The 27,932-nt window shown below is 44.6% G+C and overlaps 1 long non-coding RNA gene across 1 annotated transcript in view; it reads right to left on the bottom strand.

The window, feature by feature from the left end:
• Gm51545 overlaps window positions 1-16,648 on the bottom strand; it is a 32,922-nt gene extending 16,274 nt beyond the window's left edge. The window contains exon 1 of the long non-coding RNA XR_003947445.1: window positions 16,016-16,648. This is a non-coding gene — a long non-coding RNA (predicted gene, 51545). The remainder of the gene's footprint in view (window positions 1-16,015) is intronic.
• Between the last annotated feature and the right edge of the window lie 11,284 nt (window positions 16,649-27,932).

The following is a 27,932-nucleotide window of genomic DNA, read 5'->3' on the forward strand; positions in this document are numbered from 1 at the left end:
ATACATGCACACACACACAGTTTTAGGGGCTGGGGGACTCTTTCTGGTGGGTGAGCTCCTCTCTCCTGGTCTCCCTCTATTGCCTTCCTCCAGCCTTCTCTCTCCTCCTCCCCCATGGCATCCCCCTCTCCTTTTCCCCAAAGATCTCTAATTAAGTTCTTACTTGGTAATTGCCATTCCAGGAATTGCCATGGAAATCAGTTCCCAGCTGGCCTGTTTCCTTCTTTTTCTCAGCCTTGGGAAGCAGAGGCGGGAGCCCAAGGTGAGCCCTGAGAGTCAGGATTGTTCCCACCTGTGTGTGTGGAGCATTTGCTGGGTGTGCCCGGTGAGTCAGCACTGCTCCCTCCGTGTACCTCAGTTGGGCCCTGTGACAGCCTGAGGATGACCTTGAATTCCTGACCCTCCTGTCTCTACCTCCCAAGTACCAGGAATGCAGATGGCCACCACCCTTCCAGGCCCTGTGAGGAGACTGGAGCCTGAGATCTCAGTGAACCTCCGTGAGGCCTCACAAGTCCTAGAATTGGGGTTTGAATCACATTTGATCTGACTCTAATGCTGAAATCGTACTTCTCTCTCAATGAACACCCCTCCCCCCAGATGTGGGTAAACGTAGTTTGATATAAAAAAACAAAAAAAACTAGAAACCTCTATTGTCCTTCATAATCAGCCCTTTATAACATGACCTCATGACTCCTCCTAAGTCCCTGACTCTGGGCTGGTCTTGTTGTGGCTCCTCCTACCTAAAAGGTGGAGTCTTTTTTCCCCAGTCCCTGACTCAGGGCTGGCCTTCTGGCTCCTCCTCCCTAAAAGGTGTTGTCTTTTTCCCCAGTCCCTGACTCTGGCCTGGCTTTGTGGTGAAAAGATTGGGGCAGCAGTGATGAAAAGTGGTGAAAAGATTGGGGCAAGCTCTGTTCTGTCATTATGGACACTGCCGGGAAAACAAGCCCAGGCTGGACTGCTGGCATCGTGGTCCACTCATTCTCATCCCAGCTGACAGCTAGCCAACTGCTCCACATTGTGAGTGTGGCCATTCTAGATGTGGGCGGCTGTCTGTGGCTAGACCCCTGAATGAGCCCACAGGAGATGAGCTGGGCCTGCTCAGACCCACAGAACCACCAGACAGGCTCACAGACTCATGAGCAATTGTTGAAGCTGCTAGGCTCTGGGAGTGGTCGGTTATACACTGATGCCTAATGATGAGGCTGCCTCTAGAAGAGGCTTGGTGCATGAGGGCTGCAAAAACCTCAAAAGAGGAGAAATCACTCTGATCTTATGTCTACCTGGAGTGGCTGGAGCATGTACCTGGTTAGAGAGGCCCTGTCTCTGGTTCCTACCACCAAAAAAAAAAAAAAAAACCAATGACATCAACGTTAATATTTTCTATACACCGAGCATTTTCAATGAATCACTGTGAAGTTTTATGAAGTAGGAACCCCTGAATATCCTTTATTCAAAATGCTTTGACCGGAATTGTTTTGAATTTATTTTATTTTATTTTATTTCCAAATTTGTAAAATTTATAGGTACATGATTATGGACTTGGGGATGGGATTGAAGTCTAAATCCAAATGCGATTTATTTCATACATGCCTTCTATTATATGGTTCGGAGGCAAATCTTATGCAATACTTTTAATGACCCTGAATTGTTTTTGTTTTGTTTCAGACATGATCTCACTATGCAGCCCTGGTTGTCCTAACCAGGCTGGCCTTGACCTGTCTCTGCCTCCCAAATGCTGAGATCAAAGGTATGCTGCACCATGCCTGGCTGTGCTCCTGAATTTTGATTGCAACTTATCATATGGGATCAAATATAGAAACAGAGAGAGAGAGACAGACAGACAGACAGACAGGACACACACACACATACACGAACACACACACACATGCACTTATAACTGTCATCTAACTTCCTGGCAAGTGATGTGTTCCTCTGTGTACTCAAATCTCTCTGCATCAGCAGCTCATCCTTACTGTGGCTCTGATTGATTGACCAGGCTTAAAAGGCCGGTTCTCGAATTTGAGATCTCAGGCTTCCAGGCTTCATAGGTCAACAAAAAAAACTGGCGTGAACAGGAGGTTATTATTCACCCGAGAAGACATTATAAACCACAAGAACGCAAGGCCAGCATGCAGGAATGGCCACCCAGCTCACCAGGCACGCTGTGTCCTCATCCCTCTATCCAGCGTGATGCATAATTAAATCTGCCAATGGCGGGAGGCAAACGAGAATTTCATGCAAGCTGTCATTGGGGAAACACTAGGAATGCAATTAATTTAATTTTGTAACCCCAGAGCTCTGGAGCTGGGCTGCAACACTGCAGTTAGAGATGTCCCTCCTTAGCCATAAGACCTGGAGGGAGACGACCAAAGTGGGTTGTCAGTCAATAGGTGAAGTCTAGATTTGGGAAACTATGACAATAAAGATAATATATACCCAGATCTTACACATGTTCCCAGTTAAATATGAGAGAGAGAGAGAGAGAGAGAGAGAGAGAGAGAGAGAGAGAGAAGTCCGTGTGTGGACAAGGGACATTAAGAAATCATAGATGAAAGCACGGACTGGCATTTACTCCTAATTCTTGGGTTATGCTACACAACTCCAGGGGGCAGCACTGGAATTGTATTCTGTTTACAGAAATATAGTTTGATGGCCTGTAAGTAAAATATGAGAAACGTCAACTAAAGAGCAAGGACCGGGTTCATCAAAACTAAACAAACAAAAGCCCCTCAGGGTTCCCCAACACCCCATCCCCACCCCCAGTGAGTTTACCCTGTGCCCCACCCACTTCAGCCTCCCCCACCATGGTCCTAGCATTGATCCTCTCATTCCAATAACTGGAAAGCCACAATCCTTAGCTTCCAGCTTCTCGCTCAATAATCCCCACCTTTCCATCTTCCATTCCCATCTTCCACTTTTCCAACTCCAGCCGCTCTCTGGCTCCCTGGCGGCGGGCAAAGCCCTCAGACCCCAACAGCTCTCTTGAGCTTTCTTCCTTGCTTCCTTCTCTGCGTGGCTTCAGCTCTGTGACCTACCTATCCTGTCCATGCTCAGCGTCTGTGGCTCTCTGCTGTGTTTACCAAGACAAAAGCATCACAAATTCCAGCCCTTCTGCTCCTGCGCAACCTTGCAGCCGAGGGACTGAGGAAAACTCTCAGCTGCAAAGCCCGAAGGACTGTGCAGTTTACCTGAGCAGCCCCGCTGCCATTCGTAGGCCTTCCGCTCTGCCACTCCCCTAGAAGGGTCCTTCACACCTTCCCTTCTCTCTTCTAGTTACACTCATCCTCTCCTGGGCGCACTCTCGACTGATGACGTCATCAGAGGAGGATTCCAGAGGCTCCCACACCCAGGTGCACCTACTCACAGGTCTGTCCCTAACCCACCTGGATCCCTGGAACTCTTCTTTTTAAAGACCAACAGGTTTAGCTTTCTCTTCCCCTTGGCCACTCCTTTGTCCTGCGTGATTGATCGGCTTCGTTCACCCATTGAGATTTTCCCACTGACTTTCCATAGTCCTGTAATTTATCAATTAAAAACAAACTACCAGAAATGTGCAGTTACACAGTGCACATCTGTAACCCCAGTAGTTGGGAGGCTGAGGCAGGAAGATCATTAAGTGTGAGGCCAGCCTGGGCTACATAGTAAGTTCTAGGCCAGCCTGAGCTTCATGTCAAGACACTGTCTCAAAAAAGCAAAACAAAACAACACTCCTCGAAGCTTAATCGGGACAGATGAAAATGTAAGTCAAAAATCAAATATAAGTAAGAGTTACAGACCCCAGGAGTGGATCTTTCAGTATGCTTTAGTATAATCCTTTAGTACATATGCTCTTTGTACAACTCTTTCAACCTTTTAGGTATATTTTGAAAACTTTTATAAATAAAATGTTGGCAAAAACATTTCCTGTCTGGAACTCAAAACAAAAACAAAACCCACCCAAAACCAACTAACAAAAAAGTTTCACTCTAAGTAAAAGTCTTTTAATGTCAAGTCTGTCTTCAACCTGGGTCTGTAATCTTGCCTTTGTTTCTCTCTCTTCAACCATCTTGTTGCTGTGTGTGTGTGTGTGTGTGTGTGTGTGTGTGTGTGTGTGTTGTGTTTTGTTTTTTTGTTCGGTTTGGTTTTGGTTTTTTTTTATTTTTGTTGTTTGTTTTGTTTTTGTTTTTGGATTTTGGGTTTTGTTTTGTTTTGTTTTTGCTTGTTTTTGGTTCTTGGTTTTTGAGACAGAGTCTTATTGTGTAGCCCTGGCTGTCCTGGAACTCACCTTGTAGACCAGGCAGGTCTTGAATTCACAGATATCCATCTGCCTCTGCCACCCCAGTGCTGGGATTAAAGAACTGCGTCACCATGCATGACCAGCAAGCCATAGCCTTTTTGGTTTTCCTAAATCATACCAAATGCTTTCCTATGTTAATGCTTTGTGCTTATTCTTCCCTCTGTGTGGAATGGTCTGTTAGATGCCCATGTGACTCACCTCAGGCATCTGCTCAGGTGTCTGTATTAGAGAAATCTCCTTTAAAGAGTCTCAGGGAGGGATTATCTATGTTGGGTTGTCCTGTAGGCATGTCTGTAGGGGATTACCTTAATTACTTTAATTGATATTAAAAGACCCAGCCCACCCTGGGTGGCACCATTCCTTAGGCAGGGGATCCTGATTTGTACAGGAGTGAAGAAAGCAAGCTGAATATAAGCGAGCAATTAGGCAGGCAGGCAGGCATGCATCATGCACTCATTCCTCTCTGCTATTGACTATGGATATAATTAGCTGCTTCAGGTCCCTTCCTTGACTTCTCCACAATGATGGACTCTATGCTGAAAGGGAACTGTAAGCCAAAATAAACTCCATTCTTGCCCAAGTTTGTTTTGTCAGAGCAACAGAAACAAATCCAGGATGCTGTTCTCTCAATTCTTGACTCTGGGATGGCCTCAAGACTTGCTTCAACTAATGTGGAAGCATTTGTGAGAGTTTCAAAGCTTGTATTAGCCCAGCTTTTCTCAGAAATCGAACTAATAAAATATATAAGAAAGGATCTTTATGGAAATCACCTCATAGGTTCCTGAAGGCTGAGAGTCCTATGATACACTGGGAGTCTTGTGATGCTAAGAAGCCAGAAATATAATTCAGACTCTGCCAAAACTGAGTCAGAGGAACGGTTGAGGAGGGGAAGGGATGCTGAGATAAATCTGACATCCCAAAATTTGGCCCTGTGACGTCCGAGACAGAAGATAAATGTCCCAGCTCAAGATGAGGGAATTTTCCCTTCCTGATGGTTTTTTGTTTATTTTGTTTGAGACTGGTTCTCACTATGTAGCTCTGGCTGTTCTGAAACTAGCTATGCAGACCAGACTGGACTTGAACACACAGAGATCCACCTGTCTCTGCCTCCCAAGTGCTGGAAAGAAAGGCGTGCGCTACTACATCTCTGATTTTTTTTAGTCCATTGACCTCTTGATGGATCGGGTGATGTCCACTCATACTGGTGTGGGTGATCTCAGTGAGTCTGTGGATCAGCTAATTGATTTCCTCATTTCTGCTGGGAACATTCACACAGTCACATTCAGAAATAGTGCTCCATTAAGCCAGACTGTCGTGCCTTAGCACAGTGACACTTAGTGCAGGAAGTGATCAATTACAAACTTAGAATTTGAGAGACTGTGGCATGGGTTCCTTTTGGTCTGGGCCAGTGCCCTGAGCAGACCTTGGGCAAGAACTCCACAGCCAGTCCCACAACACCCAGAGGAAGCTCCACCCCCAGGCACTCTAACACACCCAGGATCATAGGATCAGAGGTTCCCTGAGCAGACCTTGGGTGCTAACTCCACAGCCAGTTCCACAACACCCAGAAAAAGCTCCACTCCCAGATGCTCTAATAGGCCCAGGTCCACAGGGTCACAGGATCCCAGGACGCAGGAGCTTGGTCACATCAGGATCTCAGGATCCCAGAGGCAGCTTGATTCCCAGGAGCTCTGACACACCCAGGATCTCAGGATCACAGGATCACAGAGACAGCTGAACTCTGAGGAGTTATGACACAACCAGGATCACAGGAAGGACAGGCTCCAGTCAGATATACGGAGGACAGGCAGCACTAGATGCCAGGAGGCAAGCATAAGAACATAAACAACAGAAACCAAGGTTACTTGGCATCATCAGAACTCAATTCTCCCACCATAGCAAGTCCTGTATATACCATCACACCGGAAAAGCAAGATTCAGATCTAAAATCACCTCTCATGATGGTGATAGAGGACTTTAAGAAGGACATAAATAACTCCCTTAAAGAAATACAGGAGAACACAGGTAAACAGCTTGAAGCTCTTAAAGAGGAAACACAAAAATCCCTTAAAGAATTACAGGGAAACACAATCAAACAGGAGAAGGAAATGAATAAAATCATCCAAGATCTAAAAATGGAGATAGAAACAATAAAGAAATCACAAAGGGAGACAACCCTTTAGAAAACCTAGGGAAGAGAGCAGGAGTCATAAAAGCAAGCAGCACCAACAGAACACAAGAGATAGAAGAGAGAATCTCAGGGGCAGAAGATACCATAGAAAACACTGACACAATAGTCAAAGAAAAAGCAAAAGGCTCCTAACCCAAAACATCCAGGAAATCCAAGACACAATGAGAAGACCAAACCTAAGGATAATAGGTATAGAAGAGAATAAAGACTCCCATCTTAAAGAGCCAGTAAATATCTTCAACAAAATTATAGAAGAAAACGTCTCTAGCCTAAAGAAAGAGATGCCCATGAACATACAAGAAACCTACAGAACTCCAAATAGACTGGACCAGAAAAGAAATTCCTCCTGTCACATAATAATCAAAACACCAAATGCACTAAACAAAAAAAGAATATTAAAACCAGTAAGAGAAAAAGATCAAGTAACATATAAAGGAAGACCTATCAGAATTATACCAGACTTCTCACCAGAGACTATGAAAGCTAGAAGATCCTGGGGAGATGTCATACAGACCCTAAGAGAACACAAATGCCAGCCCAGGTTACTATACCCAGCAAAACTCTCAACTACTGTAGATGGAGAAACCAAGATATTCCATGACAAAACGAAATTTACACAATATCTTTCCATAAATCCAGCCCTACAAAGAATAATAGATGGAAAACACCACCAACACAAGGAGGGAAACTACACCCTAGAAAAATCAAGAAAGTAATCTTTCAACAAACCCAAAAGAAGATAGCCACACAAACATAATTCCACCTCTAACAACAAAAATAACAGGACGTAACAATCACTTTTCCTTAATATCTCTTAACATCAACAAACTCAATACCCCACAAAAGACATAGACTAACAGACTGGATACATAAACAGGATCCAGCATTTTGCTGCATACAGGAAACACACCTCAGTAACAAAGACAGACACTACCTCAGAGTAAAAGGTTGGAAAACAATTTTCCAAGCAAATGGTCTCAAGAAACAAGCTGGAGTAGCCATTCTAATACCGAATAAAATCAACTCTCAACTAAAAGTTATCAAAAAAAGATAACGAAGGACACTGTATACTGGTCAAAGGAAGAATCTACCAAGATGAATTTTCAGTTCTGAACATCAATGCTCCAAATGCAAGGGCACACACATTCATAAAAGAAACTTTACTAAAGCTCAAAGCACACATTACACCCTACACAATAATAGTGGAAGACTTCAACACCCCACTCTCAGCAATGGACAGATGACAGATGACAGATGAATGAAACAGAGACACAGTGAAACTAACAGAAGTTATGAACCAAATGGATCTAACAGATATTTATAAAACATTTCATCCTAAAGCAAAAGAATATACCTTCTTCTCAACACCTCATGGTACCTTCTCCAAAATTGGCCATATAATTGGTCACAAAACAGGCCTCAACATATACAACAAGATTGAAATAATCCCATGCACCCTATCAGATCACCATGGACTAAGGCTGGTCTTAAATACCAACAAAAACAACTGAAAATACACATATACATGGAACCTGAACAACTCAATGATAACTTAGTCAAGGAAGAAATGAAGAAAGAAATTAAAAGCTTCTTAGAATTTAATGAAAATGAAGACACATCATACCCAAACTTATGGGACACAATGAAAGCAATGGTAGGAGGAAAACTCATAGCTCTAAGTGCCTCCAAAAAGAAACTGAAGAGTGCCTACACTAGCAGCTTGACAACACACCTGAAAGCTCTAGAACAAAAGGAAGCAAATTCACCCAAGAGGAGTAAAAGGCAGGAAATAATCAAGCTAAACAGAAACAAAAAGAACTATACAAAGAATCAACAAACCAGGAGCTTTGAGAAAATCAACAAAATAGATAAACCCTTAGCCAGACTAGCCAGAGGACACAGAGACAGTATCCTAATTAATAAAATCAGAAATGAAAAGAGAGACATAACAACAAAGTAATCTTAAAATAACTATTCTGTTTGTTGAATATCAACAGTTGAAAATATTAAAATCATGTTCTAAAAACATCATGGAAGTATTATTGATAATTTTTCTCACTGTGCTTGAAATTAGCATTTTCTTAATGTTTAACTTCAAAGAGTTTTTGCTATTTTGAAATTTTTAAAATATACTTACTGGTAAAATAATTTCTCTCCTAGAAACACTGATAATCTTTTTTAAGTAAACTGATTGTTTGACAATGTACACAGATATATAATGCGTTTTAAATACTCTCTCACTATGTGAGGTGGTATCATGTAAGGGCATTTGAATATATTTCTTAATGATTCTTTTTTTGTTTGTTTGTTTGGTTGGTTTTTTTGTTTTTTGGGGTTTTTTTTTGGGGAGGGGGGACAGGGTTTCTCTGTATAGCCCTGGCTGTCCTGGAACTCACTTTGTAGACCAGGCTGGCCTCGAATTCAGAAATCTGCTTGCCTCTGTCTCCCAAGTGCTGGGATTAAAAATGATTCATATTTAGTATTTTATGCTCTTTTACTATGCTTAACTCCCAAAGAATATTTTGTATGTTTTGAAACAATTTAGTATTCAACATTAGATATAGGATCCTCAGTTATGGATAGTATTAAATATTCATTAATGATATTTTTAAGATATGAAAGGATATGCATATAAAAGTTGAACAAATTAATTATGTATTATTTGATTCTCAAAATACCCAATATTGCTAATATGTTTGATGTATGAAGTGCATTTAAATAATAAAAAATTAAGAAAAAATATTTATTATAACATGTAACTCATTAAAAAAAAGAAAGAAAGAAAAAGAAAATGCCCAAATCTCCAGAGGTGATAGCTTTCAGCTCTGCTTGGTTAGATGGATTGTTGACCACAATTCAGCATGACCAGTCACACCATCACATGTAGGTCTTTACAGACCCAGCTTTGTTCTCCTTCAGTGTCCTCTCCTGGAGTTGCTCCTGATTTTGTTGCCAGTTCTCATGTAAATCAAGGGGGAAATTGGGACAATTTTTCTTTCTTGGCCAGAAATCAGCTGATTCTGAAAATCCTGTGAGAAGACTTGTCAAGAAATTAAGTCAAGCATGCAGTCCATGGTGGTGTGGGAAAGGAGAAGAGAGCCCTTGCCTTTTTTTCTTTTCTTTTCTTTCTTTTTTTTTTTTTTTTTTTTTTCCTTTTGAGACAGGGTTTCTCTGTGTAGCCCTGGCTGTCCTGGAACTTGCTCTGTAGACCAGGCTGGCCTCGAACTCAGAAATCCCCCTGCCTCTCTGTGTGTGCCACCACTCCCAGCTGCCCTCGGTCTTTAAAGCTCTTCTACTGGTGTATGAGAAAGCCCACGCCAGCCTTTCTGAGGAAATCCACAGGAGGAAGACGCCTCATCAAGAGCCTGCACCATCTACCAGACAGGGGAATGAGACCTTCAGACCCTGGTCCACTCCAAGATGACCTGTTACATGAGGGACCCAAGATAAAAATAAAAGAACCGTCCCTTTCACCTCCGATAAGTGGCTGGTACCCAGGGTCACACAAGGAATGATGTAGCCCAGGCTGTCCTTGAACACTCCATCCTCCTTGCCTTCTGCCTCCCAAGTGCCAGGTTACAGGTGACAGCACTGGACACAGAAACCCCCAAAACTATATATTGTTGATTTCTTTTTTTAAAAGAATTATTTATTTAATGTATATATGAGTACACTGTAGCTGTCTTCAGACACACCAGATCCCATTACAGATATTTGTGAGCCACCATGTGGTTGCTGGGAATTGAACTCAGGACCTCTGGTGCTTGTAACCGCTGAGCCATCTCTCCAGCCCCAGTTGTTGGTTTCTTGAAAACAGGATCTAGAGATGAATGAATGTATTAGAACCAGTTTGGACACACAGAAAGAATCCCAGAGCTTCTTCCACCATGCCAGGTTCTGGGACAAAAATCGGTGCCTTTTTTGTCTTGATGTGGGGTAAGGGCAGGAGTGGGGCAGCAAACTCATGCAAGCTAGATTATATACTGCTTGAAAAGGGCCAAGGTGAAACAGGGCAGTGTGTTGGAGAGTGCTGTATGATAAGGTACAGCTTTCCACTAGTGGGTCAGGAGTGTGTCAGCATGGGAAACACCCTGCTTGGGCAGCTGATGAAGCCAGTCTGCAAGCCATTTGCCTTGCCCTGGGTAACTCCATTTTTAAATAGTGCAAAGGCAATGCAAGCTGACTCTGTACCTTGCTGTACATGTAATACAACCAACCAACCTGTCCCATCCATGAGGCACAGGGTATGTAACTTATTCCTAAAAGTAAAAAGGTGACCTCAACAAACTGCCCAGGGAGGGGGCTGGAGAGATGACACATTGGTTCAGACTCTTGCTATTGGTCTTAACGGAGATCAGGCCTGAGCATCCATATGGTAGCTCTGCTGTGACTCCTGTCCCAGTGGATCTGGTGCCTTCTCTGGCCTCTGAGGGCAACAGCCATACACATGGTGTATATACATACATGAAAGCAAATACTCATATGTATAAAATAAAACAAGTCATCACTTAAAATTACAGTATGAGCACATGAATGTATTAAAAGTATATCAGGTAAACCTAGGTCACGGAACTTACGAAGCACACCACACAAAGGAAAGGGTGCAAGGCCCTCTCCTGGACCCTGGAAGAAGACGACACTGTGATGGGGGAACCCCACCCCCGCCCCTTATCTGACCACCTGGCACATGCATCAAGGGACTGATAGGCAGGCAGAGCTTCCACCCATCCCGGGGCTTCAGATAGGCTTTATGGGCCAGCACAACTGCTGTCTGTCCATCCACCCATTTGTCCATCTGGATCAGGTCCTGTCCTTTGCCTCTACACTCTTCATGGTCTCACACCTTACCTTGGCAGTTGAACTCAGCACAGCTCAGCCCTGTGGCTGTGGCCTGGCCCTGCAGAATGACTTCGGTGGCTCCTACACAGTTCTTTATCTAAACACCCTCCATACCCCAGAGGCTGTTTATATCTCTGCCGCCTTCTGACCCTGCCTCCAACAAAGCCTCTTTGGACTCTGCTGTGGCCTTTTTAACCCTTTTGCAGCCTCTCTGTAACCTCCGTGTGTGTGTGTGTGTGTGTGTGTGTGTGTGTGTGTGTGTGTGTGAATATAATTACTGTGCACTATGTAATATGTGAGCTGAGAGTTCATATTAGTAATTAAGATCAGAATAAAAGAACCTGGGTTTGCCAATAGCCTGCTATAAAGGGAGATTGGGACGACGAGACAAATCGCAGCCAACAAAACACAGATCGCGTGAAATCAGTGTCATTCCCTAAATTCCTGACGTTGTGGGAAGGCTGACGACAATGCCAAGGGGAGCAGAAGCAGGAGACAGGAGGTGAACCGTGAAAGGAAGGCAAGAAGAGCTCTCCTGACCTTGTGGCCAGTGTGAGGACACAGTGTCAGGACGACTTGGGGCTCTGTAACATGATCTGCCTTCAGTGGGGCACAGACTGTGGAGACAGAGGCAGACTTGGGGAGGCCATTGCCCTTGTGCAAGAAAGCAGGTGGAAGCTTGGGTCAGAAGACGCTGGAAGAACTTTGGAATTAGAACCTGCAGTGCGTACTAAATGAAAAGATGAAAGAAGGATGGGAAGGCCACTTTCAGCGATGTGTGTGAAGCAGTTGCCCTGGGTCCACATTGCTATCCCGTCCCCAAGGACAAACAACAGAAAAACTGTTTCATTATTCTACTTTTACAAAATAGATGAGATAGGCAACTCTGTAGGTAGAGAAGATAGACACGCGATTGAAGCTGTCTAGGGAATTTGGAAAGAGATGAGGATGGGCTGCAGAGACAGGATCTCTTTAGAGGAGAGTGAAATTTTTCTAAAATCAATTGTAGTAATGGCTGTACAAGTCTATGAAGCTATAAAGACACCAAATCACATACTTTCAATTGAAAAATGATGGGCCAAATCTTAAATAAAGTTGTTATTGATATGTTTTAACAGAAGCTTAAAGTTAAAGAGGACATAACTACAACTTCCCTGAGGGAGCTTCCACCGCAGATAGCTCATGTGAGCGTGGATGGGGAGGACACCGAGCCCAATCAAACCACAAATGACTCCAACCAATGGCACTTGGCAGTTTGCAGTCACACACTGGTCACGCGGCCCTGTCTGGACTCAACACTCGTCATGGGAGCTCACAATCCATTTTGAAGATGACACACTGGAGCAGGCAGGGTGAGGTTCCCAAAGCATGAAAAGCAGTAGCTATGAACACTCTGCAGGGGGCAAGGCTGACTTTGACCTCGGCTCTGTGCCGTGGCCAGTGGCCTTTCAGTCTCTCTGTGCCTCCGTTCTACGTGTAGAGAATTCAGATAGTGATAGTCACCACATAAAGTGATGAGTGGGTCAAGTGAAGTACTGATTGTAGAACACTTATCATAGCTAGAGGTGGGGGAAGGCTCAGGAAATGGTAGCTGGCATCGTCAGCTGTAACACACATAGTCCTCTGAGCGATGTCTTCTGGAACATGAGAAGAAATTATGCTATGAAATGACAAAAGTGTGTGTGTGCTTCTTTGTCTATGTGATTACACATATATAGGGGTATATAGGGATAAAAGTATGTGCATATATATATATATCTCTATATAAGGCTAAAGGTGTGAGATACACACACACACACACACTAGACCAGATTTCCCTTAAACTTTCAGAGATTCCCCTGCCTCTGCCTCCTAAGTGCTGGGACCCTGGGATTAAAGACTTGAGGTACTATGCCCAACAAAGCTGGAGTTTTGATATGGAGCCCAGACAAGAAATGATATCACACAAACTGAGTCAGGAGGCTAGGAAAGAAACTCAGTTTTTAAAACGGACCAGGGCTGGAGAGATGGCTCTGTGGTTAGGAACACTGAGTTTTCTTCCAGAGGTCTTTAGTTCAGTCCCCAGCAACCATCTGTAATGGGATCTGATGTCCTGTTTTGGTGTGTCTGAAGACAGAGACAGTGTACTCACATACATTAAATAAATAAATCTCAAAAAAAAAAAAACGCAGTTGGTTTGTACAGGAATTCAATTCAATCTGTTGTGCACTACTTCACATTATCTGGTTAAAGGAGAAAATAGGATTAGCTCAATGCCTTAAGGGGTAAGGCATGGATACTAAAACTAAAGCTGTAGATATTCAGTGCTCATTTATGATTAAACATTAATGAACAAAAATCATATGGAAATTCCTGTTGCCATTAAAAATTACATTTGTGCATCATATACTCCAGTATAATAATTATCCTGTTACATAATGTTACAAGTATCTTAAGCCTTATCAAGCAACATGGCTAATGGTTAAAACCAAGAGAACTGCTTCCCAGGTGGGAACAGGGTGAGGATGAGCTCATTATTTGGTGTGGTGGTGATAGACAACTGATTCTGAACAAGGCTGCCAGTTCATCCAATGGGGAAAGAAAGGATGTTGTCAGGACAACTGGATATCTGCATGTAAATACTAACATTTAGATTCTTATACCACATTTAAAAGAAGAATTTTAAATGGACCAAACACATAAATAAGAAAGGTAAAACTATAAAATTTGGAGAATTCTTGACATGGGATTTTGCAGGTCTCTTAGGCAGGATACCAAGAGCATGACTAATCAAAGAAGAAACAGATCATTTAGACTTGACCAAATTTCCATTATACTTTAAAAGATGCCACCAAGCCAGATGTGGTGGTGTCCATCTGAAGTCTTAGCACTCAAGAGGCAGAGACAGGCTGTGAGGCCAAACAGGGCTATATAGTAAAACTCTGCCTCAAAAAACCAAGCACAGCAAATGTTAAAAACAAACAACAAAAATCAGGTCTTGAGGTTAAGGATAGTGATAATTATAATGTGTTTGCCAAGAGTGGTGGTTTGAATATGCTTGGCCCAGGGAGTGCCACTAGTAGGAGGTATGGTCTTGTTTGAGTAGGTGTGGCCTTGTTGGAGTAGGTGTGGCCTTGTTGGAGGAAATGTGCCACTGTGGGGTAGGGCTTTAAGACCCTCTTCCTAGCTGCCTGGAAGTCAGTCTTCTCCTGGCTGCCTTCAAATCAAGATGCAGAACTCTCAGCTCCTTCTCCAGCACCATGCCTGCCTGCACACTGCCATCCTGCCTGCCATGATGATAACAGAGTGAACCTCTGAAACTGTGAGCCAGCCTCAGTTAAATGTTTTCCTTTATAAGAGTTGCCTTAGTCACAGTATCTCTTCACTGCAATAAACCCCTGACTAAGACACCAAGCAAGTGCACTGTTCAAACTCCAATCCCTAGGACCAGGAAAAGAAGGAAGGAAGTGGAGCTAGAGCCGGCATAGCAGCTAAGGATGATTGACAGCAAGGTTGATGTTCTAGCTTTGTTCTGTCCCTGTGATAAACACTCTAACCAAATGTAACTTAGGAGTGGAGGAAAGGGTTTATTTCAACCTAAAGGTTATAGGCCAGCATTGAGGGAAGTTGGCCCAGGAACTTGAAGCAGAAGCCATGGAGGAATGCTGCTTGCTGGCTTACCTACAAATACATGTTTAGCCCAAAACTATCTGCCTGGGGAATGGGTCTGCCCAGACTCCTACTCAACTACTAATCAAAACAATGTCCCACAGACCTGCCCATAGGCCCGTCTGATCCGGACAATCACTGCACTGAGAATCCCTTCTCAGGTGACTGTAGGCTGTGTCAAGTTGAAGGTTAAAGCTAACTAGGACATTTAACAATGACCTAAGTTCAATCACCAGGTCCCACATGGTAGAAGGAGAGAATTTCACAAGACTTCAATATGTGTGCTTTAGCATAACCACGCACACAATGCCAACCAATCCCCCAGAATGGAAAAACAGTTAAGTTCCAGCATTCTATCTGTTTGTGTGTACTTTCGAGCCCTATATACCTCTTGTCCTCCAGGAATCTATATGAAGATGTCATTTCAGTAGATTAAAAATGGCAATGAAACTTTTCCAGTCCCTACCTCATGCTACATCTCGAGGTGAAAACTTTTCCCCACATTTCTAAGCTAAGCGGGTCATGTGATTTGCTTTAACCAATAGGATTCCACAGACATGACTGCTGTCTAATTCTGAGACTAAGCCCCAGGCTTCACAACTTCTTCCTGGAACATTCCCACCACTCCACAAAGAAGTCTAGCAGAGAGCAAGCCCCAAGCCTTCCAGACTGCAGATACACACAGCACGCCTCAAGCTCTGGGGAAAAATTAACTCTTCCTTATTTACGTGCCTATTTATCTGTTTAGTTTTTCGAGACAGGGTTTCTCTGCGTAGCCCTGGCTCTTGTGGAAATCCCTTTGTAGACCAGGCTGGTATCAAACTCACAGAGATTCACCTGCCTCTGCTCTGCCCCTGCCCCTGCCCCTGCCCCTGCCCCTGCCCCTGCCCCTGCCCCTGCCCCTGCCCCTGCCCCTGCCCCTGCCCCTGCCTCTGCCTCCCAAGGGCTGGGACTACAGGTGTGCACCACCATCCAGAGCTAAATTGCTTTTGTTAGCTGTTTTGTCACAACAAGAAAAGTAACCACTCAAAATTCAAATAAATAGTAACTAACACTCTTACCATTCTTCAATGAAGTTTCATCTGGAGAGGATCCAGACCTCTCACTGAGGAGGCTCCTGACAAATGAGTGAGGTCTTCCAGGTCATGTAGTAAGAATTCAGAGTTCAGCTGAGGATGTAGCTCAGAGGTAGATTCCTTGCCTGGCATCCACAAAGCCCTGGGGTCTAATCTCCAGCACCACAAACACCAAAATAATTCAAGCTGCTAATAGTCAGAGAGAACTAGGCTGGACTCTGGCAGAAAGGTTCTTGGCTGTCAAAATGGAGTCCCTCTATGTGATGGAAGACTCCATCCTTCACAGGCAACACTGATGTGTCATGTGTATCACCTTGGAAAAGTCTCAGAAATATACTACTGTAGGTTAAAAAGTGAGTTGTAGTCAGGTGTTGGTGGTGCGTGCCTTGAATCCCATGATCTGGAGGCAGGGGCAAGCGACCTCTTCCCTTCTTTTTCTTCCCTTTCCCTCTCCCCCTCCTCCCTCTCTTCTCCTCTCCTATCCATCTCCTCCCCCTCTCTCTCTAGGCCAAGCATGGTAGATGCGTTTGCAGTCCCAGTACTTGGGAGTTGAGGATCAGAAGTTCAAGGACAGCCTCTGTTCCACAGTAAGTTTGAGGCCAGTCAAACCAAAGAGTGTGCACAGGCAGTATTCTAAAGAACAGCTGGCGTGTCTGTCTTTATTACTTGAACTGTGTCTGACGTAAGCACCTTTGGGGAGGAAGTATTTGTTTTGCCTCATACCTTGAAGGCCTGGACTATTTTGGCCTGCAAGCCAAAGGCCAAGGCAGCTGGTCACACCCAATCCATCTTCAGGAAGCAGGGAGAGATGAATGCTGGTACTCAACTTTGCCTCTTTCCTCTTATTCTGAGACCTTAGCCCAGAACACCCCTCTCGGAGCGGGAGGTGGGTCTTCCCACCTCAGTTAACCTGTGCCCAGAGCCTGCTTGACCTGATCCTGTCAGGGTGACAGCATCACAGTGTGCTTCCTGCTCCCTGAAAGCACTTTTGTCCTGGTTTTTTAAGGTAGGCCAGCTTCTAACTCACTTCCCAGCCAGAAATAACCTTGAACTTCTGATCCTCCTGCCTCCACCTCCCAAGTGCTAGGATGCTGATAGCACCCCTATTCCCAGTTAAGGAACTTTCTTGCCACATAGAGTTCTATAACTCACTTGTTTTTTTTGGCTTTTGGAGGTAGGGTCTCACTACATAGCCCCTCAATGTCCCAAAACTCACTATGTTTTAGGGGGAAGTGTGGGGGAGGGACTTAATTTCTGAGTGAAAACTGAGTTTTGCTTTAATTACTATTCCTTTTAATTATGCAAAAAGAATACTACTGTGATATATTAATTCACTCATTTTTGTTGCTTTTTTTGTTCTGTGTCGACAGAGTCGGACTCTAGTCCAAAGTGGCCTAGAAGACTCTCCAAGTTTACAGTTCTCCTGTCTCCACGCCTTGGTGTTGGGAACATAGTCATAAGTCACCAGGTCTTGATGCTTTCAAATTATACATACAAAAAATATACATAGGCAGGGTCTGGGGAAATGGCTCAGTTGTTATAGCCATTGGATGAACACAGAAAAGGACCGAAATTCAGACCTCCAGTGTTAGTGGTTCTTCAAGGTTCCGCCCAACAGTTACCTATCAACAGCCAGGTACAAGCATGTCTTGCTATAAAAGGACTGTTTGGCCTCTCTCTCTGCCCCCTCTTTTCCCAGCGGCCTCTTCCCTTCTTTTTCTTCCTTTTCCCTCTCCCCCTCCTCCCTCTCCTCTCCTCTCCTCTCCTCTCCTCTCCTCTCCTCTCCTCTCCTCTCCTCTCCTCTCCCCTCTCCTCTCCTATCCATCTCTTCTCCCTCTCCTTGCCTCTCCTCCCCTCTCCTGTCCCCTCTCCTGTCTCTTCTCCTGTCTCCTCTCCCCCCCGCCCCCTCTTGCTCTGCCTCTACTCCCATCACACCCCCTTCTCTTGCCCCAAGTAAAATTCATTTTATATGGCTGGTACCTGATTGGAGGAGGGGTACCTGAGCATGGGCCCCACTAAGGCACCCCCTCTCGCTGCATCATGCCACCGCATTTCAAAACATTTCACCCAGTATTTACACAAAAGTGGATTGCAGGGAACATGCTCTTGTAACCCCAGAAGTGAGATAGGAAAAACCTTGAAACCCCCAGAGCTTGCTGGGTAGCTGAATATGTGAGTTCCAGGTACAGTGAGAGACTGTCTTAAAAACATTAAGTGGAGAGTGACTGAGGAAGACATCAACATCGTGCGTGCGTGTGTGTGTGTGTGTGTGTGTGTGTGTGTGTGTGTGTGTTCCAGTTCCTGCATCCTTCCTTTTCTGCAGCATCAGCCTGGAGACCTGCCCTGCACCAGCCCCCACATCTCTCTGTCTCTGAGCAGGATGGTGGAGCCAGGTGAGTATGTGGCACCTGGCTGGGAGCTCTCCCAGCCTCCTGCATCTCGGGGACCACCTATGCCCTCAGGCGCCTACATTCTTGTCAAGGCCTTAGATCTCAGGCTTTGATCCCCAAAACGTTTCCAGAGCATCAACTCATTAGTTTCACCCACGTGACTAGACCTGGCTTCCGCCAGCTCTAAGGAGGCCTGGCCCTGGGGCCAGCTGCTGCTAGCTGGGGTAGGTGTTTGTACAGGTGGGCAGCCGCACAGTTGATTGCCAGAAGCGATTTCCTTCCCTAGCAGATGTGAAATGGAGGGCTTTATCAGGCCTTTAAATTTTTAAAGACTATGTTGGAGACATTTTTTTTGTATTGCCATCTGCCCTCTTATTGAGGGGGCGGCTTTGGTGTCCTAACTATTGTACATGAGGGTGTGAAAGCCAGCCACCTACAAGCCCTACAAAATGCAGATTAGTGGGACACAGGGGGCAATGGGTGTCCTGAGACTTAGCATCCTGCAAAGTTGTTCTGCAGTCTACTGTTTGGCCCCTTCCCTTCTCTGGAGGTTGGCCTTTCTGGCTTTGACCAATAGATGCTTTACACGCAAATCTTAAAACCTCATCTCTGATTTCAAACAAACAAACAAACAAACAAAAAACTAGTTTTTTTTTTAACTCAAAAATGACAAAATTTTTAAGTATTTTATTTTTTTACATTGACTGGTGGTGAATGTGTGTGGATGTACTGGGTCAGGGAACAGCTTGGGGGACCTGGTTCTCTCCCTCCACCTTGTGAGTCCTGGAGACCAAACTTGGGTCATCAGGCTTGGTGGCAAGTGCCTTCCCCTGCTGAGCCGTCTTGCTAGCCCAACAGTTATTTACTTACTTACTTTTGAGGCAGGCTTTTTCTGTGTAGCCCTGGTTGTCTTGGAATTCACTTTGCAGACCAGGCTGGCCTCGAACACAGAAATTCACTTGCCTCTGCCTCCCCAGTGCTGGAATTAAAGGCGTGCACCACTACCATCCAGCCAGAGGTTTTTCGTTTTGAGATGCATATGTATATGCCAAAAAAAATAGGAAAAATATACAGATATGCTAAAAAGAAAATGGAAAAGGAAGACATAATTACTTATATTTATGCCACTTAGAAATGTGGTTTCCTAATCCCAGGACAGCCAGGGCTATACAGAGAAACCCTGTCTCAAAAAAACCACAAAAGAAAGAAAGGAAGGAAGGAAGGAAGGAAGGAAGGAAGGGAGAGAGAGAGAGAGAGAGAGAGAGAGAGAGAGAGAGAGAAAGAAAGAAAGAAAGAAAGAAAGAAAGAAAGAAAGAAAGAAAGAAAGAAAGAAAAGGAAGGTGGTTTCCAACCGGGTGGTGGTGCACGCCTTTAATCCCAGCGCTCCAGAGGCAGAGGCAGGCAGATGTTTGAGAGATGGAGGACAGCCAGGTCTGCAGACTGAATTTCAGGACAGCCAGGGCTACACAGAGAAACCCCATCTGAAAGAAGAGAGAGAGGAGAGAGAGAGAGAGAGAGAGAGAGAGAGAGAGAGAGAGAGAGAGAGAGAGAGAGAGAGGTGGTTTCTAGTAGATTATGATACTGTGATGCTGGCTCCCTGGGAGCCCAATACTTGGAGATCTGAGGCAGGAGAATGGAGACTTCAAGTTCAGTAAGGGATACACAGCATTTGAAACCATTCGGAGCATGTAGCAAAACCATGAAAGGAAAAGAAACAGGGGGCTTCGTATCTATTCATGTGTTCATTCTGTAACTGCTACACACCTTGGTATTTATTTACCAGTTCCCATCAGGGAGTGAGGGGTGCTAAGCATTGGACTCAGCTTCGTGGAGTTCACAGTGAATGCAGAGATACAAGTTAATAAAAATAAGCACACAGGGACATGCCACTTTAAACAGTGAGGATGACAGCAGGCTCCAACCAACAGAGGTTTTTTTGGTTTTGTTTTGTTTCATTTTGCTTTTCCAGACAGGGTTTCTTTGTGTAGCCCAGAGATTTGCCTGCCTTTGCCTCCCAAGTGCTGGGATCAAAGCTGTGTGCCCCACTGTAGCAGCAGCTACTGCTTCTTTCTCTTCTTCAGTTTTGTTTTTTAAAAGTTTGTTGTTGTTGTTGTTGTTTTTCAAGACAGGCTTTCATTGTGTAGTCCTGTCTGTCCTGGAACTCACTCTGGAGGTGAGGCTGGCCTCACAGAACTCACATAGATCTGTCTGTCTCTGTCTGGGATGCATGCACCAGCAACACCTCGCTCTCTGGCTCTTTTCTCTCTCCCTCCCTCTCTTTCTCTCCTTCATCTTCTTTGTTTTCTTGCTTAAATTTTCTTTTATGTCTATGGATGTTTTGCCTGCATGTTTGTATGTGAACCATGTGTGTGCCTGGTACATGCAAAGGCCAGAAGACGGTGTTGGATCACAGAATGTTGTTAGTTCCATGTGGGGGCTGAGAACAAAACCCAGGTCCTCTGGAAGAGCAGTTAGGGCTTTTCATGGTTAAGCCATCGCTCTAATCTATCTATCTATCTATCTATCTATCTATCTATCTATCTATCCATCCATCCATCTATCTCTACCAGACAGATATCTATACACAGATTTATTTCCTTTCTATTTTTTATGTGTATGAGTGCTTTGCTTACACAGATGTACATGTGTCAGGTACATACCTGGTGCTTTTTGGGGCCAGAAAGAAGCCATCAGATCCCCTGGAACTGAGGTTGGAAACTGAACCCAGATCCTCTGGAAGAACAATCAGTGCTCTTTATCACAGGACCATCTCCTCAGCCTCCCACATCTGGAACTCTTGAACCTCCTGCCTCTACTTTCCCAGGCAAAAACTGTAGGCATTGTGAGGGATGCAGTTGGGTTTTAAGTTTAAATTACTGTGCTTAAGAAATCTATAATGGTGCACGCCTTTAATCCCAGCACTCGGGAGGCAGAGGCAGGCAGATTTCTGAGTTTGAGGCCAGCCTGGTCTACAAAGTGAGTTCCAGGACAGCCAGGGCTATACAGAGAAACCCTGACTTGGAAAAAAAAAAAAAAAAGAAGAAAAAGAAATCTATAAAACAAACATGCCTCTAAACTGTAAAGCCCACTTGCCCAGGGGCAGTTACCTTCCTGGAATGCTGGGGACAGCTGTTCTTGGAAGGTAACAAGCTGCGTGTGTTCACTTCAGTAAACAAAGTTGGTTGCCCCAACTGCATGGGATGTGCCTGATTACAGGTAGGCAGGAGGTTTGCAGCAGGAAGTGCTTCAGGATGTACTGTATGCTTGCTCCTGATTAGGTGAAGGTGGAAGGACTTAGCCTTATGGGGCTTGCCTTTATAAACACCTGGCAAGTCTAGTTCAGTGCCATTCACTGGGAATCCCAGATATGGACCTAGCTGGTGTCCACCTTCCTTGCTAGTATTAAATAAAGCTTGCTTTAATTAGACAGTCATGGATTTGGTCTTTCTCCTCTCAGTTTTCAGGTTTAGCAGCATGTGACTCTATCTGTGCCCTGCATGGTTAGAGTTTTTGAGACAGGGTCTTATAGAGCCCAAGATGGCTTAAAACCAGCTATGTAGATGAAGCTGACCTTGAACTTCTGATCTTCCTGTCTAAGCCTCTAGAGTACTGGCTTATAATTGCTGTTGTTGCTGTTGTATTAATACAAGATTTCACCAAGTCGCACAGGCTGGACTCAAGCTCTGTCTGTAGCCTTGGCAGGCATTAGACTCAGCTCTCCTGCTTTAGCCTCCCAAGGAACTAACTTTCCAGGAGCATGCTACCAGGCTTTGATAATTGTTTTTTAAGATTCGTTTAAATTTTTTGTATGTGTATGAGTGTTTTACCTGGATTGCATATCTGTGGTACCACATATGTGCCTGCAGAGGCCAGAAAGAGTCAGATCTCCTAGAACAGAAGCATCTAGATGGGAGCCTCCACGTGGGTGCTGAAAACTGATCCCAGAGCCTTGCAAGAAGCAATATCAGCTGCTGAAAGCCACCTAGATTATTATTAGAGCTTTTTTGGGGGAGGGGAGTGGCAGTTGTTCTGGTTTGCTTGAGATGCCCTTATTCAGTTACTTGGCTGGCCTTGAAAGTGAACTATTTCTGCCTCTGCCTCTGCCTCTGCCTCTGCCTCTGCCTCTGCCTCTGCCTCTGCCTCTGCCTCTGCCTCTGCCTCTGCCTCTGCCTCTGCCTCTGCCTCTGCCTCTGCCTCTGCCTCTGCCTCTGCCTCTGCCTCTGTAGGATTCCCCTACAGCTGGTGTAGACATTGTTTTAATTAAACTGTTTGTTTATTTACATTTTTCAAGACAGATCCTAGCTGTGTAGCCCAAGCTGGCCTCAAAGTCACAGCCCTCTGGCTTCCCAAGTGCTGAGAGGACAGAGTACCACATCCAGAAGATGAATTAGGTCCGAATGTTCTATTACAAGCAATCTTTGAAAAACTGAGGAGGTAGTCTGGTGGATAAGAGCAGTTTCTGCCCAAGATTGAGAACCTGAGTTCAGACCCCAGCACATATATTAAAGCTGGGTGTGGCTGTGCACAGACCTGTAACCCAGGCACTGTTGAGGACAGAGACCGAAGGATGACTGGTGCTTACCGGTTACCAACAGCCAGCCTAGCTCCAGGTTCAGGGCGAGACCATGGCCAAGTGAATAGAGCAGCAGAGCAGGACACCTGTCATCCTCCGCTGACCGTGCACTCACCTGTGTAAATAATTCTGGGGGTGGGGAGTGGGGTCCTCTGCCCCCTCTGTACACAAATAACTGCTCTAGCCTACTTTAGCTCTTGAAGAAATGACACAAAGGCCTGGTATTTTTATTAACAAGCTGCAAGCACTAATACCCGGGCAGATTGTGATCTACTTTAACCCGACTAGGCTGCTGCTACCCAGACAAATGTCCTGTTATTTGCCTTCTGGACTTGCCCTAGTTCTCTCTGGACCACATGTGTCCTCATGGCTGCTTTCTCATTGTGATCTCCCACACCTTCTCTTCATACTCATTCATTCTCTCTCTCTCTCTCTCTCTCTCTCTCTCTCTCTCTCTCTCTCTCTCTCCCATCTCCTTTGGGACCCCCTGACTGGGATTAGAAGTCCCACACCCTATTCTCTTCTGCCCAGCTTATTGGCTGATGAGCTCTTTATTAACCAATCAGAGGTGATGGAAAACAATTTTTATGTAACATGAGACAAGAGATTCTTGACCATGACAACATCCAGACAGCAACCAAATGTCTGAGCATAGAAATCAGGATCCAAATACACACTGCACAAAACCATCTCCCAACACACTTGCATAGGTGCGCACACAATACACACGTACACCACACTCATATATATATATATATATATATATATATATATATATATATACACACACAAAATTGTTTTCAAGGGCTAAAGAGAATATATCAGTCAGTAAGTGCAAGCCTTAGATGTATGAGGATGCATGTTTGATCCTTAGAACCCATGTTAAGCCAGGCGTGGTGGCACATGCCTTTAATCTCAGCACTTGGGAGGCAGAGGCAGGCAGATATTTCTGAGTTCGAGGCCAGTCTGGTCTACAGAGTGAGTTCCAGGACAGCCAAGGCTACACAGAGAAAACCCTGTCTCGAAAAACAAACAAACAAAAGAACCCATGTTTTAAAAAAAAAATAGGTGTGATGGTGCATCCCTGTGGCACTAGGGAGGCATCCACATACTCAGGACATGAATGTGTGTATTTGAGCGTGCATGTGTGTGTGTGTGTGTGTGTGTGTGTGTGCGCATGCGCTCGCGGGCGCACATGCATACAAAGAGAGAGAGAGAGAGAATGTGTGTTAAAATATACAAAAAGAATGTACTACTGCCTGGACTCTCTGAATGACATTTCTGTGTATCTGCTTTATCATGTCTGTCTGTCTAGTTACCCATGCCTCCAGCCAGCAGCCGGCACATTTCTCCTTGTATTCAGCAGCAGCACACTGTATCCATCTTTTCATAAACTTGAACACTCTACCACAATAATGTCTTACACTGCCTCTTCCCATGCTGTCTCTGAATGAGGCACTTCTGTAACTCCCACAAGAACCTGCCTTACTGTAAGTCTTTAAGGAGGATATTCCTGTGGGTACATTTGATGGGGGCAGCGAATACTCAACACCAGGATTAGAAAGCTGACTTCTAAACCAACAAGAAGACAAAGGAATTGGCAGGTGGGAACCAAATTGCACCTGCACTGATAATAAAGATGCTACTGGAGAAAGCTTATTAATGGCCCTGTATGAGAAAGAACTGGCCAGGTAGCTCTTCCCTCAGCAAGGGCATAGCTTGCACCTGAAGGAGAAGAACAAAACATGTCCTTTCATTCTGTTGTGTATATGAAGTTTTTCATAATGTTTGGACTTTGCTGTGGTTTGAATACATCTCCCAAATTCATGAGTTAAACCCTGATTCCTGTTGTAGCCTTGTTAGGAGGTGGGAGTGTGATGGTTTGTGTATGCTTGGCCCAGGGAGTGGCACTGTTAGAAGATATGGTCCTGTTGGAGTAGGTGTGGCTTTGTTGAAGTAGGTGTGTCACTGTGGGTGTGGGCTTTAAGAACCTTGTCCTAGCTGCCTGGAAGTCCGTCTTTCACTGAAGCCTTCAGATGAAGATGTAGAACTCTCAGCTCTGCCTGCATCATGTCTGCCTGGATGCTGCCATGCTCCTGCCTTGATGGTAATGGACTGAACCTCTGAACCTGTAAGCCAGCCCCACACATATGTTGTACTTTATAAGACTTGCCTTGGTCATGGTGTCTGTTCACAGCAGTGAACCTTAACTAAGACAGAGGGCAAATGAAAACTGGCTGTGTCACAGGGTGGAGCCTTCAGAAATTATCGTCCTAAGTCAGGAGTGAGTTAGTTATGGGAGAGTGGACTGCTTGTAAGAGCATGAGATAGCTCAGTAGTGAAGAGCTTGTACTTTGAGGAAGTCTGGAACTTACTCCCTACCACCCAAGTCCTGCGGCTCACAACCACTGGTAATTCCAGCTCCAAGGTAGTCAATATTGTCTTTATTGTTTCCACGAACACTGCATTCCAGAAACATGTGTGTAGGTGTAGATTTTTGCAGTCAATTTTAATAAACATTCAACCTCTCCTTTAGCCCGCCACCCACCAGAGGCCGTGGGAAAGGAAAGTTAGGACATGGGGAAGTAGACATGTTTAGAAATAGTTCTTTGGGGGCGAGTCCCATCTTCATGGTCAGGATAGCAGCAGCTCAGTCCTGTAGCAAACACCAAATACGAATCAGCAGCTATAGACCAATCTTCTCTGCAGGTAGACACCACGCACAAACCAGCAGCTGCACCTTAATCTTGAAGAAGCCACAAGGCTTGCCAAGCAGCCCAAGGCCTCAGAAGCGGCAAGAAGCCTCAGGAACCTCACGAGAAGTTAGTTCTTTAGCAAGTTTCTCTCTGGCATCACCACTAGTAGAGATCAGCAATCGAAATGTAAGGTGAACCCATACATGCACGTAATTAATGAAGAATAGCAAGGCAGAGCAAAGCAAACCAAAGCTTCCACTGCCTGTGGATCCTGTTTGTATTCCTTCAACACGAGTCCTTTCACCTGGTTGCTATAACAAAACATCCTTTCACCCGTGTGCACATGTACAAGAGCCCACGCATGCAAACACACACATCAAAAATTAAATAAAATGAAAATCCAAGCCAACTGTGGTTGTACACACCTGTAATCTCCTCACTCAGACTGCGGCAAGGAGACTGGGGATTAGGAATCCTACATAGTAAGACCTTGTCTCAAACAAACAAGTAAACAAACAAACAAATGCTGGGCAGTGATAGAGCACATCTTTAATCCCGGCTCTCAGGAGGCAAAAGCAGGTGGATCTGTGACTTTCAAAACCAGCCTGGTCTACATGAGCAAATTCCAGAACAACCAGGGCCTGTGGGGTGTCTCGGGGGTGGGGGGGGGGGTGGGGGGGTGGAAACAGGGCTGGAGAGATGGCTCAGTGGTTAAGAGCACTGACTGCCCTTCCAGAGGTCCTGAGTTCAATTCCCAACAACCACATGGTGGCTCACAACCATCTGTAATGGGATCAGATGCCCTCTTCTGGTATGTCTGAAGACAGCTACAGTGTACTCACATATATAAAATAATAAATAATTATTAAAAACAAAACAAGTCGAACATGTGTAGAACAAAGGTCTTCATGTGGACTCTCATATGCACCAACCAGTGGTTAAAAGACACTCGGAAGTGATCAGGAAGCTACAGTGGGGAATCGGGTTAGGTGAAAAAAAATGTCTGTGTTTTAAAGCAGCACATCTTAAAAGTTCCTTGAGAGATTTGCTTTGAAGGGAAGAAGGAGGTAGATGAAGCATTCCAAAACTCTCCCAACTATTGAACCAGGACTTAAGAACTGGGAGCTCACTATAGCAATATTACTTTCTATGTCTGAAATGTTCCCTAACAAATAAGACATTCCATAATGTGAAAAAAAATGTGAATAATAAAAAAAGACAAATCCACTTCCTGTATTCCCTTCTGCACATGTATGTCCCACCATGTTTTGATATGTTTTCTTTATTTATTTATTTTTTCTATTTTTTTTAATTTTATAATATTTTTATTAGATATTTTCTTTTTTAAAAAAAAATTTATTCATTTATTTTATGTATGAGTACACTGTAGTTGTACAGATGGTTGTGAGCCTTCATGTGGTTGTTGGGAATTGAATTTAGGACCTCTACTTGCTCCCGTCGGCCCTGCTCCCTCCGGTCAATTCCACTCGCTCAATCCCTGCTTGCTCTGGCCCAAAGATTTATTTATTGTTATGCATAAGTACACTGTAGCTGTCTTCAGACACACCAGAAGAAGGCATCATATCTCATTATGGGTGGTTGTAAGCCACCATGTGGCTGCTGATTTGAACTCAGGACCTTTGGAAGAGCAGTCAGTGCTCTTAGCAGCTGAACCATCTTGCCAGCCCGATATTTTCTTTATATACATTTCAAATGCTATCCTGAAAGTTCCCTATACCCTCCCCCCGCCCTGCTCCCCTACCCACCCACTCCCACTTCTTGGCCCTGGCATTCCCCTGTACTGGGGCATATAAAGTTTGCAATACCAAGGGGCCTCTCTACCTAGTGATGGCCGATTAGGCCATCTTTTGCCACATATGCATCTAGAGACACGTGCTCTGGGGGTACTGGTTAGTTCATATTGTTGTTCCACCTATAGGGTTTCAGACCCCTTCAACTCCCTGGGTGCTTTCTCTAGCTTCTCCATTGGGGGCCCTGTGTTCCATCTTATAGATGACTGTGAGCATCCACTTCTGTATTTGCCAGGCACTGGCATAGCCTCATACAAGACAGCTATACCAGGGTCCCTTCAGCAAAATCTTGCTGGCATATGCAATAGTGTCTGCGTTTGGTGGCTGATTATGGGATGGATCCCCAGGTGGAGTAGTCTCTGGATAGTCCCTCCTTTCGTCTTAGCTCCAAATTTTGTCTCTGTAACTCCTTTCATGGGTATTTTGTTCCCC

The sequence above is a fragment of the Mus musculus genome, chromosome 8, assembly GCF_000001635.26.
Source record: "Mus musculus strain C57BL/6J chromosome 8, GRCm38.p6 C57BL/6J".
Classification (NCBI taxonomy): Eukaryota; Metazoa; Chordata; class Mammalia; order Rodentia; family Muridae; genus Mus; species Mus musculus.